This window comes from Erythrolamprus reginae, chromosome 6 (genome assembly GCF_031021105.1).
Source record: "Erythrolamprus reginae isolate rEryReg1 chromosome 6, rEryReg1.hap1, whole genome shotgun sequence".
NCBI classification, from domain to species: Eukaryota; Metazoa; Chordata; class Lepidosauria; order Squamata; family Dipsadidae; genus Erythrolamprus; species Erythrolamprus reginae.
This window is the reverse complement of record NC_091955.1, coordinates 83,633,004-83,647,997: the sequence shown is the minus strand read 5'-3', so window position 1 is coordinate 83,647,997 and position 14,994 is coordinate 83,633,004. Positions and strand designations below refer to the sequence as shown.

Below are 14,994 nucleotides of genomic sequence, written 5' to 3'. Positions count from 1 at the left end.
CTGCAAACTTGACTGTAAAAAATATGACTTCAGCAACCGAGTTGTCGAAGTGTGGAACTCATTACCTGACTCAGTAGTGTCAACCCCTAACCCCTAACATTTTTCCCTTAGACTATCCACGATTGACCTCTCCAGGTTCTTTAGAGGTCAGTAAGGGGTGTGCATAACTGCACCAGTGTGCCTTCCATCCCCTGTCCAATTGTCTCTCCTTATCTCATTTATCTTTTCTTCCTTTCAAATATGTTCACCTATACTTTTATATCTTTTCTTCTATTCTTTTCTTTATTTATACTATTCTCTTCAATGTGTATTATGTATTGGGCAAAAATAATAACATTCTCAGCCAAATAAATAAATAAAGTCTTAATCAAGTGATAAGTACTAAATGTTCTGTCATGTGGATCATTAAATTGAGCTTCTGTATTGGTAAAAGAGGTTGAACTAACATTGAAGCTGCTGACAGTTTTAAGGTCCCAGTGAAATCATTAGAATTTGCATCTCCTTGGTCTGAGTAGATGAAGGGTATGTGACGTCATTTCAGGAGTGTGGTTTGCAAGACAATCTTTGCTTGCTAATTTCAAGCATGGGCAGACCGGCGTGTGTACCTTTTATGCATGGATGCATACTTATTGTAAAGGATGCTACAGGTTATTTACTTATTTTTTAATTTATTTTATTTGCCCAATACACAATAATACACAATGAAGGTTATAGAGGATATATACGAGTAGAATGTATCAGAGAGAGTATAAAAGAGAAAACATAGGAATAAATATAACTAGAGAGAATAGCAGAAAAGATAGAAGAGATAGAAGAGATATAATAGATAGAAGAGATAGAAGAGAAGATGTATGAGATATAGGAGAGACTATAGGACAGACTATACTGACCTTTTAGGAACCTGGTGAGGTCAACCATAGATAGTCTAAGGGTATTTTTTAAAAAAAACTTATTTATTTATTTATTTATTTATTTATTTATTTAGTTAGTTAGTTAGTTAGTTAGTTAGTTAGTTAGTTAGTTAGTCCAATACACAATGAGGGTTTTAGTGGGTATATATCTATATAAACAAAGTAAAATACATGATGAAGGTTATAGAGGAGATACTCATAGTAAAATATATCTAAGAAATAATAGAAAAGAAGGTATAATAATAGAGCATATCAATGAAAGAATAGAAGAAGAGATATAGGAATAGAAGAAAGGTATAGGAGATATAGGAGAAGCAATAGGACAGGGGACGGAAGGCACTCTAGTGCACTTGTTCTCGCCCCTTACTGACCTCTTAGGAATCTGGATAGGACAACCGTAGATAATCCAAGGGTAAAGTGTTGGGGGTTTGGGGATGACACTTCATGAAGATTCCTGCTGGAATCTTCATATTCCTGCTAGAACCTGAATCCAAACCATCTCCTCCCAGCACAAAGGATTTCTAGAGTTCAAGGCATTGTTTTGCTGATCCCACATCACCAGGAGATTTTGTTTTGCTTGCTTGGGAAATTAAAAAAAAACAGCAGTAGAATGAGCGGTTGAATCAATGAAGCCTCCTCAAATGAAATCTAGCCACCCTTGCAAGCTGCTGTTGTTGTCATTGTTGTTTTAGATCAAATGGATTTCAAAATTCAGTGGGGAAAGCCTTACTGAACTGTGTTTCCATTTTGTATTTCTCCCACCCTCCCCAAAAAATAATTGCTGTGGGGGTTTTTTTGCTTCATATGCTCCCTGGGATTTCCACAGATGGGTGTAAGAGCAGAGAATTTCCTGTTCCTGACTGCAACAGCTTGTAGCAACTCTTCTTTGCTCTGCCTTCTGTGTTGGACTATAGGGAGCCATTAGCAGTGACATAGCAGCGTGGGGTGAAACTGTTTAGCTGTCAGTTGCTGTGCGATGATACAGTTGAATTTGAGAAAGGCACAGACGTCAGACAGACTTAGCCTTGGACCATTCCTACACTGGATGTGGGTGGGTGATGAGGAGTTGTTCGTTGGAAATAGGTTAACTGTTGGGAGCTGGCCTTATCTATGCAAAGAAAATGAATCAGAAATAACTAGAATTCATGCTTGCAGCCTTTCCGCTATCAAACAATACTTTGCTTATTAGCTTTTATATATTTTGCATGTCATTTTGACCAGAAAAGAGACTCATCTACAGAAGGTCATTTAGCACCCATAGATTTTTGCCCTATCTCTCCACTTCCAAATTATTTGATAGCGTTTTAATTCTAAGCAGAATCAGAATAGAGATGGAGGTTGCTATGGCAACTGTTTCCTTAAGCCTTTGGTCTGACTCACTTCAGACAATTACTCTCATGCTCCAGGATGCATAGTTGTGATAGAGGAGAATTGTGTGCTGGGTTTTATTTCCTATTTTATTCTTATCCTAGGTATTAACTTCCCAATAGTCATGAAAATATTCCTCCAGCATCATAGCTTTGGAGCTGCTGGGACATTGAGAGTGTACATCTAGTCATGAGTAATACTCATGTGAAGCTATGAAGAATGTCCTGATTATATATGAAGTGTTTAAATATGTAAAAATATGTAACAAAAATATGTAACACAAAAATATGTAAGCCTTCCCTGGTGCAGAGCTGAAAGGATTGGATACTGTAGCCTAGAGGTTAATTCTCTGCCTTACAAGGCAAAGGTTGCAGGTTCAAGCCCCAGTGAGGGTATGGCTAGCTGATGAGGCCAAAATAAGGCCAAAATAGATCTATCCTAGTCTTCCTTAATTTTCAAATTCAGCAAAAATATGTGACATATGTATGTATGTATGTATGTATCACATGTTTTTGCTGAATTTTTAAAATGAAGGGAGACTAAGATAGCGCTATTTCGGCCTCGTTCTGGCCTCATCAGCTGGCCATACCCTTCCTGGGATTTGATCCTGGTGCTTCTGCCTTGTAAGGCAGAAAAAACATACATACATACATACATACATACATACATACATACATACATACACACACAAATGAGAAAATGTGTAAAGATTCTATAGTAAAATATTTCCTAAGTTCCTAACTTCTTAGACTGATATGATTGGATGTGTAAAAATAATGTCAGGCGTGTAAAATAATTTATACATAAATACATATGATACTTTTAAGAATGTAAGAAGATGCCAGAGGGGTATAGTGTTAAAGTGTTAGATTGGGACTGGCAAAACGTAGGTTCAAATTCACATCAGCCACAGAAATTATCCAGGTGACTATTGTCTGACCATTAAAACTCAGTCCAGTTTCTCTTATAAGGATGTTTTGGCGGGGTAAGATAAAAATGAACCCTCGTGTAAGATGCCTTGATTTGGTTAAAGGTAGAGATAAACATGTTAAAGACACTGAACTTGTCAACTGGAAAGCTGACAATCCAGATTCAAGACCTGAGCTCCCATCACTTACTCTAGCTCCTGTTCAAAAGCATTCAAATGCAAGTAGATTAATAGGTACCACTTTGGTGGGAAGGTAACAGCGTTCTGCGTGCTTTTGGCATATAGACATCCTGGCTACATGACCACAGAAAATGTCTTTGGATAACTTGGTTTCCTTAGTTAAAAAACTGAGATGAACACTAGGCCCTAGCGTTGCACATGACTGGGTAGGGAAACCTTTACCTTTTATACATCCAATAAGATAAAACCATGCCTTTTAGATTTATTTATTTATTTTGTCCAATACATAATACAAATTGAAGAGAAAGATATGCAATAATATAAGTAAAGAAAAGAATAGAAGAAAAGATATAAAAGTATAGGTGAACATATTTGAAAGGAAGAAAAGATAAATGAGATAAGGAGAGACAATTGGACAGGGGACGGAAGGCACACCCTTTACTGACCTCTAAGGAACCTGGAGAGGTCAATCGTAGATAGTCTAAGCTAAGGGAAAAATGTTGGGGGTTAGGGGTTGACACTACTGAGTCAGGTAATGAGTTCCACGCTTCGACAACTCGGTTGCTGAAGTCATATTTTTTACAGTCAAGTTTGGAGCGGTTAATATTAAGTTTGAATCTGTTGCGTGCTCTTGTGTTGTTGTGATTGAAGCTGAAGTAGTCATTGACAGGTAGAACGTTGCAGCATATGATGTTGTGGGCAATACTTAGATCAGACAAGAGATCCACCTGATGACTAAATTCAAGTCAACATTTACCACCAAGACTGTCATTAGACATTAGCAATTTTCCGTTCTGATAAGTCTACCGTAATTGACTGGATATTTTGGGAATTGTAGTCATCTGTAGACTAAGCTTTGCCAAGGTCACTCCCCTTTCCACTTTAGCAAGTAATGTTAGGTGATGCATTGTCTCTGAACGCTGAATAATTATTAGAGATATTGGACACAATTTGACCATGATTTCCAAATATTGTAGTTCCAGACATCATTTGAGGGCCGGGTGGCACAATGGTTAGAGTGCAGCACTGCAGGCTACTTCAGCTAACTGCTAGCTGTAGTTCAGCAGTTCAAATCTCACCACTGGCTTAAGGTTGAGTCAGCCTTCCATCCTTCCAAGTTGGATAAAACGAGGAGCCAGATTGTTGGTAGCAGTATGCTGATTCTGTAAACCGCTTAGAGAGGGCTGTAAAAGCACTATAATTATATACAGTGTTCCCTCGCTTTTTGCAGGGGATGCGTTCCGAAACCGCCCGCGGAAGTTGAATTTCCGCGAAGTAGAGATGCGGAAGTAAATACACTATTTTTGGCTATGAACAGTATCACAAGCCTTCCCGTAACACTTTAAACCCCTAAATTGCAATTTTCCTTTCCCTTAGCAACCATTCAGATTATTACTCACCATGTTTATTTATTAAAGTTTATTTAAAAAAATATTTATTAAAGGCAGATGAAAGTTTGGCGATGCCATATGACGTCATCGGGTGGGAAAAACCGTGGTATAGGGAAAAAACCCGCAAAGTATTTTTTAATTAATATTTTTGAAAAACCATGGTATAGACTTTCCGTGAAGTTCGAACGCGTGAAAATCGAGGGGACACTGTACTGCTCAAAGAAATAAAAAGAACACTCAAATAACACATCCTAGATCTGAATGAATGAAATATTCTCATGGAATTCTGTACAAAGTTGAATGTGCACAACAGCATGTGAAATGGATTGTCTATCAGTGTTGCTTCCTAAGTGGACAGTTAGATTTCACAGAGTTAGAGTTATATTGTGTTGTTTAAGCGTTCCTTTTATTTATTTTTTTGAGCAGTGTATATAAGTCTAAATGCTATTGCTATTGCTATTATTTCTCACCTTTGTCATCTTAGCCATGATCTCTGGGAGATTCAGTTGAGCAACTTTTAGAAAGCTATAGATTTCCTTGTCTTCGATCTCCAATAGTGGCTATCGTAATATAGGTGGCAATAAATTCTATACTGTTGGGGAAAGTAATTGAAATTGAGCCTAACAGCCATTCTATCACCACTAAATGACTGAATTGTAATGTGAATTTAAAGGAGATTTTGTTGAGGCAAGTAGAACAATTACTGGCGCCCTTCATCATTTAGAATTTGAGCATTAGAAAGAAGCTCCTGTTTTTCACACCAGCCCATGTTCACCACAGTAAAGCTCGCTGTAATGGATGAAATATATTATTTCTCCTCTAGAAAATGTCATTGGAGAGAACATTTGCTTGCTGGGAAATGCTGTGTCTGGACATAGACTAGAAAAAAAATGTGTGGTTTGAACAAAACAGACACTGTGTTCTGAAATATTTTAAACGTTGCATAATTTTACACACGCATTTGATTGAAAAGTGACTTGGCAACAATGCTGTGTGGAAGGAGAGACAGTTCAAAGCATGTTGCTGCTTGAGGCAGAACAATCATCTCTATAAAACATCATAATGCCAAATAGTCACCAAATTACAATGGCATGTAAGGTAGGTAAACCTCAGAATCATTTTCTTTCTCTTTCCCAACAATACAACATAAGTGTTGGTTATGACCTATAAAGCCCTTCATGGCATCGGACCAGAATATCTCCAGGACCGCCTTCTGCCGCACGAATCCCAGCGACCGATTAGGTCCCACAGAGTTGGCCTTCTCCGGGTCCCATCGACTAAACAATGTCATTTGGCGGGCCCCAGGGGAAGAGCCTTCTCTGTGGCGGCCCCAACCCTCTGGAACCAGCTCCCCCCTGAGATTAGAACTGCCCCCACCCTCCTTGCCTTTCGTAAACTCCTTAAAACCCACCTCTGCCGTCAGGCATGGGGGAATTGAGACATCTCCCCCGGGCCTCTACAATTCATGTATGGTATGTTTGTGTGTATGTCTGCTTTAATAACGGGTTTTTTAAATGTTTTTAAATTATTAGATTTGTCTTGAATTGTTCTATTGTTGTTGTGAGCCGCCCCGAGTCTACGGAGAGGGGCGGCATACAAATCTAATTAATAGATAGATAGATAGATAGATAGATAGATAGATAGATAGATAGATAGATAGATAGATAAGATAGCATAGCATAGCATAGCATAGCATAGCATAGCATAGCATAGCATAACATAACATAACATAACATAACATAACATAAGAAGCTAGCCATGGTGAATCGGGCCAAAGCCCATCAAATCCAGCATTCTTTGTCACACAGTGGCCCACCCAATTGTCCATGGGGATCTTCAGCAGACAGAGAAGTCAAAACTCTCCCTTTCCCTTGACCCCAAACAAATAGTACCCAAGGGAACCCTGCCTGCCTCAACCAACATAGAGGCAGCACTTGGACATCCGTTTCAATAACCACCTATGATACACTTGGCATCCATGAATCAAGACAATAGAGAAAAGGTAGATTAAATAATTTGATGCATGCAATCTCCTAATCAAAACTTTTGCACAGATTTTAGAGAATCTAAATATTATTAATGCATTATTGGGAGAATTGCCCCTTGTCACCAGATAATGACCGAAGTGAGGCCGGTACCAAATAAAGAGTTTTACAAAAAGGGCAAACAGGTCCAATTCTTTTGGAATGAGAAGGCTATAAATGGCTATAAACTAGCCATTATATGTGCTTGTTTTCTTGATGGTGGTAAATGATTGAGTAGTTTGAGCATTGACTGTTCTCAGCTGATGTCCGATGAAATTGAATTTGAGAATCAAGTCAAAGGCTGCTCTCTCAGCCAGGCTTCCCTGAGAGAATTCTTCCTGAGTTGCTTGGAATTTATCAACCTTGTCAATATGCTCAGGGAGCCTTTTATTGGTCCCTAATCAACTGTGCCTTCCCAGTATATTCTTCATATGCTTTTAAAGCCTTGCTTTACAAAATTAAAGGCTGCCTCAAGGAGAACCAACCAACCCTGCATCCCAATTTAGATTCTTTTCTGGCCCTGTTTCCTCCCAGGAAATTCCTAGAGAGGCCCCACAGAGGCTTCTCCTCGCCTTTTTTAGCCCTGTTTCCTCCCAGGAGATTCCTAGAGAGGCCCCATGGAGGCTTCTCCCTGCCTTTTCTGGTTACAGTTTCGGAGGCTCGGGTTTGTAAGTGGAAAATAGTTCTTGAGAAGAGGCAAAAAAATCTTGAACACCCAGTTCTTATCTAGAAAAGTTTGTTAAGTAGAGGCATTTGTAGGTAGAGGTACCACTGTCTATAATGTATGGTAAGATAGGATGAAATGTGGACGATTGGTTTTAATGCACTAGGGTTTTAGAGCATATTTTTAATATTAGATTTTAGAGGTTTTGTATTTTCCTCTGTTGTGAGTCTGCGGAGAAAGGCGGCATAGAAATCTAATTAATAAATAATAATAAATAAATATATTTCACCTGGGGGGATGGGGAAATCTGAGGAGGAAATCACTGACATCTGACAATACTCCTTATCTCAGACATTAACACCCTTGAAAATGTCCAAAGATACTTCACCAGAAGAGCCCTTCACTCCTCCACTCGAAATAGAATACCCTATGAGACTAGACTTTCAATCCTGGGCCTAGAAATTTAGAACTAAGACGCCTTAAACAAGTATTGCCCACAAGATCATATGCTGCAACGTCCTGCCTATCGGCGACTACTTCAGCTTCAACCACAACAACACAAGAGCACACAACAGATTTAAACTTAATATTAACCGCTCCAAACTTGACTGTAAAAAATATGACTTCAGTAATCGAGTTGTCGAAGCGTGGAACTCATTACCAGACTCCATAGTGTCATCCCCAAACCCCCAACACTTTACCCTTAGATTATCTACAGTTGACCTATCCAGATTCCTAAGAGGTCAGTAAGGGGCAAGTACAAGTGCACTAGAGTGCCTTCCGTCCCCTGTCCTATTGCTCTCCTATATCTCCTGTACCTTTCTCCTATATCTCTTCTTCTATTCTTTCATTGATATGTTCTATTACTATATCTTCTTTTCTATTCATAGATATATTTTACTATATCTCCTCTATAACCTTCATCATGTATTTTACTATGTGTATATAGATATATACCCAATAAACCCCTCATTGTGTATTGGACTAAGTAAATAAGTAAGTAAGTAAGTAAGTAAGTAAGTAAGTAAGTAAGTAAGTAAGTAAGTAAGTAAGTAAGTAAGTAAGTAAGTAAGTAAATAAATAAATAAATAAATACTGGAAGGTCGTCACACAACAGAGGGCAAAACCCTGAATGCTTTTCAGCAGTGTGAAAAATGCAGTTCTAATTTGTCCAGTATGTGCCTTTCCCCAACGGAAGAAGAAGAAGACACCAGTGGGGCTAAGCTTGGCAAAGCTGCAGTGACAGATGTTCTAGATGAGGCACCTGAAGGAGCAGCTGTGCTTTCATTTTGGATGAAAGGGTCCTTTCTCTGGAGAGCTGTGCAGATATATGAATGAGCAGTTGGCTTGCTTTTCTGTGTTGTCCTCCTGGGGCATATATGCAGAATGGGGTGGAAAGGCTCCCAAAGACTATACCCACTGATAATTATTCCTTTTTCTACTGATCCATGTGGAAATAAATAATCTGGCCAGGCACAGCCTTGAAGGCACTGCAAGGGTAGAAGATGGAAGTACATCTTTATTTCTATCAAAAGACTTGACCTAGAAAGAGAAAAAATACTGGAAGATATTCCAATAGGATTTTATATTGTCGATTTTGTATTCTTTTTATGCTATACGCCACCCTGAGTCCCCTGGAGAAGGGGGGTAGGGTAATGATAATGATGATGATGATGATGATGATGATGATGATGATGATGATGATGGAAGATAACAACTGGCTACCAACTATGATGCTAACAGAAATAGCTTGAATTGTTCTTCTATAATTCTTTTCTACTCACGGGACCGTCTCCTGGTGTCCTGCGGCCAGTTAGATCCCATAGGGGAGGGGAGGGGAGAGGAGAGGAGAAGAGAAGAGAAGAGAAAAGAAAAGAAAAGAAAAGAGAAGAGAAGAGAAGAAAAGAAGAATTTTTCTCCGGCTCTCAGTATTCACACAAACAACAAAGTAATATAATCATAATACACTGCTCAAAAAAAATAAATAAAGGAAACACATAAACAACACAATATAATTCCAAGTAAATCTTCAACTTCTGTGAAATCAAACTGTCCACTTAGGACTGATTGACAATCAATTTCACATGCTGTTGTGCACGTTCAACTTTGTACAGAACAAAGTATTCAATGGGAATATTTCATTCACTCAGATCTATTATTTGAGTTATTTGAGTATTCCCTTTATTTATTTTTTTAGCAATATATATCAATAAAAGGAAAGATGGAAAGGATCATAGCAATAGAGCCCTACTATATGTGTAAATATCCTTAGACATGAGACAGTGCTGTGGGAATTCAACAGAGTGATGGCACAAAGGGGAAAAACTTTTTGTCTACTTGTTTTGGCATGCATGAGAATGAGGGAGAATGAGCTCCCCATGGAGATTCACACTGCCCCCACCCTCCTTGCCTTCTGTAAGAGCCTGAAGACTCTTCTATGCCACCAGGCTTGGGGTTATCAGACCCTAGCCCCCTGACCAATAAATACTATGTATGTTTGTGGTCTGAGTGGGAATGCTTGACTTTTTAATTATTGGGGATTTTAGTTTAATTGGATTTAGGATATTGTATTATATTGTTCTCTTTTATATGCTGTAAGCCGCCCCGAGTCCTTGGAGGAGGGCGGCCTATAAATCCAATAAACAAACAAACAAACAAATAAAATAATCTAACCCTTAATAGCAATAGTACTTAGGCTTATATACCACTTCATGGTGCTTTACAGCCCTGTCTAAGCATTTTACAGATCATCAACAAGCCCCCAACAATCTGGGTCTAATTAACCAGTGTTTTCCAACCTTGGCAACTTGAAGATATCTGGACTTCAACTCCCAGAATTCCCCAGCCAGCATTCGCTGGCTGGGGAATTCTGGGAGTTGAAGTCCAAATATCGTCAAGTTGCCAAGGTTGGGAAACACTGTAATAAACGATTTCTTATCCTCAGGTGTAATCTCTTCAATTTATTGTGTGTTTAGAGACCCATCCATGTGGATATTGAAGAAATCTTTCCTTTTTGTGACATTTCTCCAGGAAATTTTCAGACCTCTTAATTCCTATACCACACAGTAGAGAATTTAAAACAAGAGACGCATTCTATAGGAAAATACATTCTTTATTTATCTTCTAAAACAACAAGCCAGAAATATAATATACGTTCAGCTGGTTTTTTTTCCTTTAAAAATTTATATATATATATTTTAAACTTTTAACAGAAAGGAAAAGGATTGTATGTGCCATCTGTCTAACCATTTCTCCAGGATGTTTGCCATCCTGAATTATTCTGACTTTCACAAAAGGATTTTTATTCCCCTTGAATTCTCTACTGTCATTTCATCCCCAGAAAGCACAATGCATGTTTATGCCACAATTACTAATATAGTTTGATTGTCCTTCAATATGGCTTCTTGACAACAACCAAGAACCATTTTTTGTTACTGTTGAAAGTGTGCTGGCTGCACTTAATAGCCCAGATCATATCTGGGAAGTCTTCACAGGTGATGAAGAAACTTCTATTTAAATTGGATGCATGCAAGTTTTTCAACCATGTGTGATTCATGTGCATGTATTATTAATTTCCATTTTTTCCCACATTTTAAATCATCTTCCAATTTTGACTGGGATTCTTTTACTTTAATGCTTTTTGTAAACAATTCTACTCATAACCAACAAAGAAGCTTCAGTGACTAGAATTAATACAGTGATACCTTGTCTTACAAACTTAATTGGTTCCGGGACGAGGTTCTTAAGGTGAAAAGTTTGTAAGACGAAACAATGTTTTCCATAGGAATCAATGGAAAAGCGATTAATGCGTGCAAGCCCAAAATTCACCCCTTTTGCCAGCAGAAGCGCCCGTTTTTGCGCTGCTGGGATTCCCCTGAGGCTCCCTTCCATGGGAAACTCCACCCTTCGGACTTCCGTTGCCAACGAAGCGCCTGTTTTTGCGCTGCTGGGATTCCCCTGCAGCATCACAAAAACACGGAAGTCCGGAGGTGGGGTTTCCCATAGAGGGGAGCCTCAGGGGAATCCCAGCAGTGCACAAACGGGCGCTTCGCTGGCAATGGAAGTCCGGAGGCGGGGCATCCCAGCGGCGGCGGTGGGTTTGTAAGGTGAAAATAGTTTGTAAGAAGAGGCAAAAAAATCTTAAACCCCGGCTTTGTATCTTGAAAAGTTTGCATGACGAGGCATTTGTAAGACGAGGTATCACTGTAGTTGAATAATTAAGTTCATTAAAATTATTAGGGCTATTTGTCGTATTAGAACCTGTAGCAGTAATACTATATTCTTTATACCATTTGGGGGAAAATACTCTATGGGTTTGCATATTACAAATTCTAACTATGGTATTATATCACGGGATGGAACGATTTCCCTAATGTACATTGCACTGCCATGTATATCTTGTATTATTTTGATATTATGCATAGGTACTCTGGTTACATGCATACAAAGAAGGGTATATAGGCTCTGTTCTACTTCTCCTTCAAGTTCTACTTCAACAGCAGATCTGAAACTGTTTTTACATGTAAATTTGGTACAACCTTTTTTTTGTGTGAGTTCTTTGCACTGCATCTAATCACACTTCATATTAAGAGCAGCAGTACAACAAAAAAAAGATGTTATAAATCCCTATATTTACAATATAGGCTGTGGATACATAGAATACAGACTGTACAATAGGAAGTTCATGAGATGCAAGCCACTGTTATCATGTGGAAGTTCATAGAAGTTCCTGGACATCAGGACAAGAATGTTAAATATTTTAGTCTACAGTCCTTTCAATCATAACTGAAGGCACAGTTTCCCAATACAGTGTTCCCTCGATTTTTGCGGATTCAAACTTCGCGAAACGTCTATACCACGGTTTTTCAAAAATATTAATTAAAAAATGCTTTGCGGTTTTTCCTCCTATACCACGGTTTTTCCTGCACGATGACGTCATATGTCATTGCCAAACTTTCGTCTGCCTTTAAAAAACATTTTTAAAATAAACTTTAATAAATAAACATGGTGAGTAATAATCTAAATGGTTGCTAAGGGAATGGGAAATTGCAATTTAGGGGTTTAAAGTGTTAAGGGAAGGCTTGGGATACTGTTCATAGCCAAAAATAGTGTATTTACTTCCGCATCTCTACTTCGCGGAAATTCGACTTTCGCGGGCAGTCTCGGAACGCATCCTCCGCGAAAATTGAGGGAACACTGTAATATAATGAGGACTCTTCTCAGATAGGATTATTGCATTCTGCATTCCCTAAATTTTTAGGACCTCATTGTACTTCCAAACAACTCCAGTGTCTTTGGGACTAACTTAATATCCACCCATCGTTTTTTTTCATCTCTCTTTCATTTATTTCACCTTTTAAGCTTCTAAATATAAATAGAAATCCATAAATCTGGAAATATCAGGGCCAACCTTTCTCCATAGTAGTAAAATATCAGAACATAGGCTAAGATTTGTAAACAGACATCCCAACATGACAAAAAGAATGAAACAAAAGATAATGTCAAAGATCAGAATAGGGGTCAGAAAGAAAATGGATTTTTTTTTTCCTGCTCTTCCTCTTATAAATTTTATTGCCCAGCTTTTCTTATTCAAAACACAAATGCAAATATGGTTTGTTTGTGCAATCATATCATCATTATTTCTTACAAATAAAATAGAGATTTGTTTTTTTTTTAAAGATACAGCTCTGGTACGTTCCATTTCAAGTATATTGTGCTGTCTAGTCGATCGCAGAGGTTAGGTTCCTTTGGGAAAACTATGGTATAAAGACAGTAAGGTTGAAGTTGTGCAGCTAGCAGATTCGTTGCTAGTTTCAAAATCTCGGGCATAAATAAATGCAGTGGAAGCAACACAGATGAAGTCATTGCTTAGTGTCTTCGGTTGTTTCGTCGTGTTGATCAGATTGAAATAAAGCAGAGTGGAGCTTGTTCCTTGGAAGATCTATAGTACTTATATGGTTTATTGTGTGAGCAAAAGTCTTTCTTTTTTTTTTTCATTCTTAACCTTTGCCTTTGGCCTTGATATTGGCTTTTTGCACGTTGTGTCCAGCCAAATCCTCGGGAAACGTTTCATGTGATTACATATATTTTTGCCTACCACCCGTGTCATCCCTACATGAAAACGATTCCCGCTCTTCGAATCCAGTGCTTCTCTGCTAACAAAGCAGAAACGGCTTTTCTACTCCCACGTTGGGATCTGAAGTTTATCCCAGTGTGACAGATGACGTGGGGCGATGGGTTTTCTCCCTTTACGCCAGAATTCTTCCATTCACCAACAGAAGCCGCTGCCAAAGACTTCGCATAACAAAACAAGGAAGAACGGAGGTGGCCTGCTCCTTGACCAGCCATGATCTGCTTCTCGGCTGCAGGAGAGAAACCTCGGAATCTGGGCCACCTGTGTTAAGCTACTTCATGATTGCGAGGATCACACCGTATCCACAAAAACTGTGGCTTCACCGACTTCCTGTGTCATCTTCTTATCCCAGGAATACCCGCTGCGAGGGCCTAGAGCAGGTTACCATGGCAATGTGTGCTTTCCTCTGGAGGCCACACTTTATCCCACTTTCAGTCATATACAATGAGTCCTTAGGCTGGTTTTTTTCTCTCCCTGCTGCCACCAGTTTAAAGGGAAAAAAATAAGGCTAATGTGATGCAATGTTTGCTTGAGGAGGGGGAAAAAAATACCTAAGATGAGAATTCATGTGTTCAGAATGTGTATGTGCAAGGGGATGTATATATGTCTGCTACAAGGTGCGGTCTGAGTGCCTGAATATAATTTATGCAAAAACCTGCTCAGAACATTATTTGTACTCTCCATCTATTTTCACAAGACGTCCTGTGAGGATTCTTAGCACTGGATGCAAGTGGTACCCACAGTTCCTAAACTGTGTTAGCATGAAGGGGGCCATGCGTTTTTCAGAATTGCATCCTTTCTATTTACGTTTCAAACTTGGTCTTTGATCAACCAGAGGAAGCTGAGGGCCTTTCCTAAAGATTGATCTTTTAATAGGAGAGATGTGATCCATTCTTCTGCAGATGCTCTACACCGTTCTTCATCGTAGCTATCGGGAAAGGGGAAAGCTGAATGGGGAGTTAGGAGGCATGTTATTTTTAAACTCTCCACAGTTACATACTGATGATACGCAAAGAAAGATGTGGATAAGTCTGTAGGTAATAAGCACATGTTAATATACACTTTTGCTTCTTTGTAATGTTGAGGATGGTACACCTAAATATTCTTTATTTCTAGCCCTAAAATAGGAGGATTAGATTTCCATTGACTATGCTGGATTCAATTACCGTACAGACCTATGAGCCTGGAGTGTTGGTGAACTGGATTCCTTTAGCATAGCTAAAATGAATAAATAGTTGTACAATAGCATGAGTGATGCCACAGGGTTGGGCTGGGGTGGTGGTTAGACACATTAACAAATGTTTTTGAGTGTGAGGCAAAGGGTATTTGCAAAAAAAAAAATTAAAATTAAAAAAAAAAGCCCAGGAAATCAAACAAAGATGCTTGTTTGGCTGA

General features: G+C 38.8%; 1 protein-coding gene across 1 annotated transcript in view; it reads left to right on the top strand.

Annotated features, from left to right (window-relative positions):
- CACNA2D4 (calcium voltage-gated channel auxiliary subunit alpha2delta 4) overlaps positions 1 to 14,994 on the top strand; it is a 208,277-nt gene that overhangs the window by 81,665 nt on the left and 111,618 nt on the right. The gene's annotated exons all lie outside the window — the stretch shown is intronic.